Source organism: Ischnura elegans, chromosome 4 (assembly GCF_921293095.1).
Source record: "Ischnura elegans chromosome 4, ioIscEleg1.1, whole genome shotgun sequence".
Lineage (NCBI taxonomy): Eukaryota > Metazoa > Arthropoda > Insecta > Odonata > Coenagrionidae > Ischnura > Ischnura elegans.
The window spans coordinates 35,357,769-35,365,166 of NC_060249.1; positions in this window are offsets into that span (position 1 = coordinate 35,357,769).

Sequence of the window (7,398 nt, forward strand, 5' to 3'; positions counted from 1 at the left end):
GAGTTTTCGGAAGGCTCCGTGAAGACGCTCTTAAAGTAGGAGTTTAATAAATTGGCTTTATCGTAACTGCTTGTCAACACATCTCCATTGTCGTTTCTCAGCGAACATACGGTAGATCGTTTACCTTGAACTTCCCTAACATATGACCAAAATGCTTTTGGGTTATCCTGTAACTGCTCTACTAATGTTTTTCTTTTAAAATTCGTGAACGCATTCCTGAACGCTTCCTTCGTGGCGGCTTTAGTCATCCTATATTTTTTAATTATTAGCTCGCGTTCATTAGCGGATAAATCCGTGCTGACTTTTTTCATTTTAGCATGACACCAGCATCATGCAGGTACACTTGTTATTTTTATTACTCGTATTTTATATTTTTATGACCATGTGGTGTGTACGTGGAACTTTTTCATTCAGCTGACTAGTCACCCTCACCCAAACACTATAGAGATGGCTCGCAGGGTATTCTGTACATGTATTTACTCTATTAACTATCGATAGACTATTAGAAAGATTGATACTTTAAATATATTTTTATTTATTATTATTCGGAGGTCGAACTTACGTTGCTGGCGAATGAATGAGGATTGCTTAGTTACAGTAGCCTTGCAGGCTGTAGTTTACCACCTAAAACTAAGCAATAAGTGCCGTAATACCTGTCGAGAAAGAAACTCAACCCCTTCCGAATCAAACAAGCTGCTTGCAGAGTAGCATTTTCCCCCCTGCCAAACACCCTAGAAGTTCCTCGGAGGGTATTATGCAGATGTATTTGTACATGAAGTAATCATTCACATATATTTCCCACCTTCCAACTGTCATACATGTGGTTGGAGAGGCATCATAAAATGAGGCGCAAGTTTCATTGAATTCCTTCTCCGTTACAAATATGCATAACTCGGATAGTAAAATTTCGCATTTTATTTCATACCCTTCCTCCATTATCTTCTCGATTGGAATCAATGCCAAGCAATTTCATGAAGTGGATTTTAGGAATACACGAACCAAAATTTGAATAAAACATTTAAATACATTCGAGAAGATATTTTGTGCTGCATTAAAAGCTGCTTGAACTATGAAACACCATGAAGGGGCATGGATAGGGTTTTCCCAACCACCACGACACTCTACGTTCCTTTGTTAAAGTTAAAGTAACAACAATACCATCGCAGGCTTACAGTAAGCGGCCTGGACGATTCCAGAATTCACACGCCTCCCTCGTGGCTGATGACCCACACGTGTTCGGCCCAGTATTGGGATTTCCCTGCACCCCAAACGAGACGGGACCAGGATAGGGAATGCCATCCTTTCTACAAGGGAGAGACGGACAAAACACAAAAGACTCCAATGAACCCAAGAAAGTAAAAACTTCGTGCTCAATGCTTTCCCACGACTTCACGCAGCGATCAAGGGAGAACCCTAAAATGCCGAAAAAGTGGTGGGAATTTTTGCTCTTGGTTGGGGAGACGACGCCCTTCGCAGGTGGCGGGGGTGTCTCTGGGGTTTTTCGCAAAGAGGGGAGGAATTGGGGAGCATTGGGGGATTCCGAGATGGCACATGTTCTACCAAGGCAATATGCATGGGGTTTGCAGGCCGGCCGGTCTAGAGGATTACAGCCAGGATCGCAGAGGGCCCCGCGGGTCGCAAGTCTCACGGAGGCACTGGCTGAGAGACGATGAGAATGACGGGATACGGAGGGGGGAGAGGAGGATGGGCGGGAGTTGGTCTTCGCGGGCTTTGCCTGTTGGGGGGGAGGGAGGAGAGGGGTCGACTAATGACGTCACCCGCTGAGAAGTGGAGTGGGAAGAAGAGGAGGATCCACTATCAGTGGGTTTTCCCGGTCTGGCCGAGAGCGTACGAAAGACTCGTTCACTCAACAATAACACGAGGGAGACTCCAGAAGGGAGTAGGTACTATACCATAAGGGGGTAAAACCCGAGCCCAAAAACCTTTTTTTTAATCGATAAGACCGTTCGCTCAAGTTATGCTTTGTGAAAGAGTGTTTCTCAAAAGAATGCTAAAACCATTCTCTCCGGCACGTAGTTTCAAATCGAAGCACGGGTTATTTCCCTTACTGCGCGGCAGATGTGGGTATCTAAGAACCGAACTCAAGAGTATTTTAAATGCCGGCATCGGTGGCATCGGGTAAAATTTATTTATTTATTTAACACCTAAAACAGCATCACGACATTTGCTTTGGGTCGTATGAAAAATAATATATTATGTAAATATGATGAAAACCGAATATTATTCCCAGTACTATTTAATGGTCGATATGTATGTATGTAGCATATCTTGCATGCCCTAACATAAATATTGACGAATGCACATCTAGGCAAAAGTACTTTAGTGAGCAGCGGAATGAATGCATGTCTGGTGAGAGGTAGTCCCTACCACGTAACTACACCTGCAACTGTGATTGGACTTTTAATGTAACCGAATGCATGCTGGGGAGAAATGATCACCCCCAGCCATACATCTAACATCTACATCTGCGAGTTACCGTGCAAGCTACCACCATGGTGTGGTACGGAGCACCCTACATCTACATAATACCCTGCGAGCCACCTCTATGGTGTTTGGCAGGGGGTGATCAATCACCACCATGCAATTGGACTGCCACATGCACACCACACGGTCCAAAAAGCGTCACGTATACTAACAAATTATACTACTATATGCTTTTAGAAATAATAATAAAATTAAGAAACATGCATTAAGTTTTACATACGTTAGTAGGCTACACTACAAGTCAGCAGGCATACCCTAGAGGTTGCTCACACGGTATTTTGTACATCTACACCTACACAATACCCTGCGAGCCATCACTAGTGTGTTTGGCAGGGGGTGATCAAACACCAGCATGCAAGTGGATAATCATGTAGATGAACATCACACGGCAGTAGCGGATACAGAAAAAAAACTCAAGGTGGGGGGGGCAAAAGATAGTTTTTTGTGCTATCTATACTTGTATTGTGCCTAATGAAAAATAATCAAGTCGCAAGCAAAGTTAAATGAAGCTTTATTTAAACTGGTTATACTCAAATAATAAAAGACAATGCCATCTCATGGTATAAAAACGTTACAATTGTGGTCATGCAATGTTAGGCAATGTTGGCGGATCCGCAATGGGAGGGGGGGGGGGGAGGAGCGCCCACATATGTATCCGCCAGTGTCACACGGTCATAAAAATATTACGCATACTAACAAAATATGTAGACATGTATGATTATTTTAATTCCACTCAACTTAGAAGTTTTCCCATCTTCTATGTTGATATAACTCGGGTCATTGGTTTTCCGAAAAGATTTTCGCGGAGCTTTCGAAATTCTCCCGCATGCCACCAAGTTCTCCTCTACCGTCCCCTCCCTCCTTTCCGTCGAATGTTCCGGTTTTAATTACGCCAACCATTTCTTTTTTTGTTTTTAACGGTACTCCCAAATTGAGATCGAGTAGTTTCTCCACTTATCTCAGCTAACTTCCCTACTTGCAAAGCTACGGCACTCTCTTTGGATAATCTTTCCCTCCGTCACTATTTTTTTGGTAAAATCTCCGACGTGAATCTCATCGGGGTCACAGCTTTCTCCGCTTCATTTGCGGATTTAGGAAAGTGAGGGAAGACCTGCGGGACTATGTTGAGCCGCGGGATGCGCAGCCTCGCTGGTGCCAGCGTAAATACTACGCCGGCCAACAGAGGAGGACGTGAAATATTTTCTCGGACGACGTGAATCATATCCTTCGTTTACCATAGCACTATAGTAGACGTGATCATGAGAATAAAATAAAAGAAATAGACTGCAAAACAGAGAGATTTAATGTCATTCTTCCCTCGTACTATTAATTATAGCAACGTTGTCTCAATTGATAGGATTAATGGCGTCGCTCGCTACATCTGCATCAACATAATACCCTGCGAGCCACCTCTAGGGTGTTTGGCAGGATCACTCATTGCATGTTTTTTCATAGTTCTAACCTTGCATGTATTTTCTCTAGGAATTACTAACTATTAGCAAATTTTTAAATGAATAAGCATGTATATTTTTCTAGTGTGCGTAATATTTCTATTGGTGATTGGTCACCCCCTGCCAAACACCCTAGAGGTGGCTCGCAGGGTATTATGTAGATGTAGATGTAGGAGTTTATTCCAGTCGCAGGTTATAGATGTTTACATTTCACGCACTGTATACGGTATATTACATCTACATAATACACTGCGAGCCACCTCTAGGGTGTTTGGCAGGGGGTGACCAATCACAAACATGCAGCATGCAAGAGGACCGCCACAAGCACACCGCACGGTCATAGAAATATTACGAATGCTAGCAAAATATACATGCTTAATCATAAAAAAAAACTTGCTAATGGTCAGCAATTCCTAGAGAAAATACATGCAAGGTTAGAACTATGGAAAAAAACATGCAATGAGTGATCCTAGCGAGTGACGCCATTAATCCTATCAATTGAGACAACGTTGATATCCTTAATAGTATGAGGGAAGAATGATATTTTAAATATCTCTGTTTTGCAGCAACTTACTTGCAGCAACTTACTTGCAACAACTTACTGCAACAGCAGCAAATTAAAACGTACTACAGTTGATTGGACGACAAATGCAGGATATTCGAGAACGGAAAGGTTGAAAATCCATCTTACCCGAGAATGTTAAAAGACATAGTTTATGTTAGTGGAAGTAACTTTAAATCCTCAGGTGCATGTTGGTGTTAATTCACCCCCTGCTAAACACCACTGTTCTAGGAATGCACGGTAATATGCAGATTTAGATGTATATTAACGATATGGTCTTCTGTTTTACGTTCATATGATATAAATGGTATTCTTACGTAAGATTTCTTCGTTAATTAATTGTTTTTTTTCTTACTGTGGTATGGCGGAATATTATCATCGGTAGTATGGAATGCTCAATGCGCAGGTACTACGTTGATTTCTTGTATGCCGTAAGTCCGCGATCCATGCACGTTCAGTCGTAAGTGTAAGTTCAGTCGTAGATGGCTGAAGAATTTGTGCGTGACTGAGGAGAGCTAAACTCTTAGAACATCATTGCCGTTGAAGAAGCATCTGCATATAACGTCTAACGTCCACCTCATGCAATGTCCTTGAGCACGTCGTAATCAGCTCAGTAATGAAACACCCATACGTGTAAAACTTGTTTATGAGAACTCAACATGGATTCAGGAAAAGTAGATCATTCGAAACCCAGTTAGCGCTTTTCGCCCACGATATTTTAGTCTCCGGAGAGGACAACATTCCAGTAGACGCAATTTTTCTTGATTTCAAAAAAGCATTTGATAAAGTTCCCCACGGAAAGTTAATAATAAAACTAAAATCTTACGGCCTAGATGAAGATGCCATTTCCTGGAAAACGGAACTTTTGAGCGACCGCGTGCAAAGAGTACATCTACATAATATGATGATGATACTGGTGATTAATCACCCCTTGCCAAACACCCTATAGGTGGCTCGCAGGGTATGATATAGATGTATAAATGACACTGGTCTTGAATTTATCTAAAATGTTTGGTCTACTTTTCAATCTACGGCCTGACAGAGATTCCCATCCGAGTTTATGTAAGAGGTAAGTTACAACAACAAGACTACAGTAACGACTTTTCACTTATACCCGGCAGCTCTTCTTTGCACGCGTTCTAAGTCTGTTATTAAGCCTTTTTCATATTTATCCTATGCAAAAATGTCTTCTGAAATGTTGACCTCTCCGGAGACTGAAATATCGTGTGCGAAATGCGCTAACCGGGTTTTGCATGATCTTCTTTTCCTGAATCCATCACAGGTTTTGCGCGTCTAGGTGTTTCATTAGTGAGCTGACTATGTTGTGTTTAAGGACTTTGCATGATATGGGCGTTAAAGATACCGGTCTGTAATTAGATTGCTGTTCCTTGTCTCTACTTTTGAATATTGGCACTACATTAGCAATTTTCCAGTCATTAGGTACTTAGTGTTGCTTCATGGATTTATTGAATATTAACTACAAGAAGGGGGCATGAGGCTATGAGGCTAGTACACTATATACGCGAGAAGGGATTTCGTCTGGACCAGGTGATTTATTTGGACTGAGAGATTTCAATATATTTTCTATTCCGTGCGCACTAATGTCAAGAGGCGGCATCTTTCGCATGCGGAGATGGTCCATTGTCTCGGATGAGTTCTCGTGTCAGAAGGCTCGGTGAACACGCTCTTGAAGTATGAAATTAATAAATTGGCTTTATCGTAACTATTTGTCAACACATCTCCATTTCCACTGGCCGGCATTGGCACCGAACGTTGAAGAAGTAGGTATAGAACAGGATGCAGAAGGTATCAACGGAAATTTAAGTGAGGGAAGAAGCGCTAGTCATGGTGAGAGAGGATAGGACATTGCTAGAGGGCACAAAAAAATGATAAAAAGTTTAGACCGAGTTTTTATTAAGGAGTGAGGAAATATTGAAAACAGCGATAGAGGCAATTGGAAGTCTGGTAATAATAAGAATATTCCGTAAGCCTTCTAAAAGAAATTTGAAAAGAAGCTAATTTCCACTTTTATTTTCTACGTTATACATTACATTGCAACGTAAACTCCAAAAAACCCTAGAGGTGGCTCGCAGGGTATTATGTAGATGTATACGTAAAAAAAAAGAAGAATAGCTTTGAAGGTTCGAGTCAACAATTTAATGCCTAATAAATAATGAGGAACTACATAAAATATAAGCTCAACCAAATATAATACCGACACAAGATGATTACATCTACATCTACATAATACCCTGCGAGCCACCTCTAGGGTGTTTGGCAGGGGGTGATCAATCACCAGCATGCAGCATGCAATTGGACTCCAACATGGACACCACAGAGTACAAAAAACGTCACGCATACTAACAAATTATACTACTATATGCTGTTAGAAATAATAATAAAATTAAGAAACATACATTAAGTTTTACAGAGGTTAGTTGGCTACACTACAAGTCATGCAATCTATTTATGAGTTCTATCGCTGCCGTTATAATCTCTTATTGATCGTGGGAAAAATGACATTCTGAATCTGTCTGTTCTACAATCTATCTCTCTTATTTTATTTAAATGATCTGATCTTCCGTAGTATGTTGGCGTCCGTAAGATATGGTTAACTTCGTCAGAAAAGGCTCTGCTTTTGAATTTATCTAAAAGGTATAGTCTATTTTTCAATCTACGGTCCGACAGAGATTCCCATCCGAGTTTATCTAAGAGGTCAGTTACACTAACAAGACTATCGTAACGATTAAAATGCCTGAATTTCATAGCACAATGTAAAGCCAAATAATGCAAATAACTCAAAAAGAAAAGACTGTAATCTTCCTCGTGGAAACAAAAATTCACTAAATCTAATTTTCAGCTGCCATAATCAGCGTTACT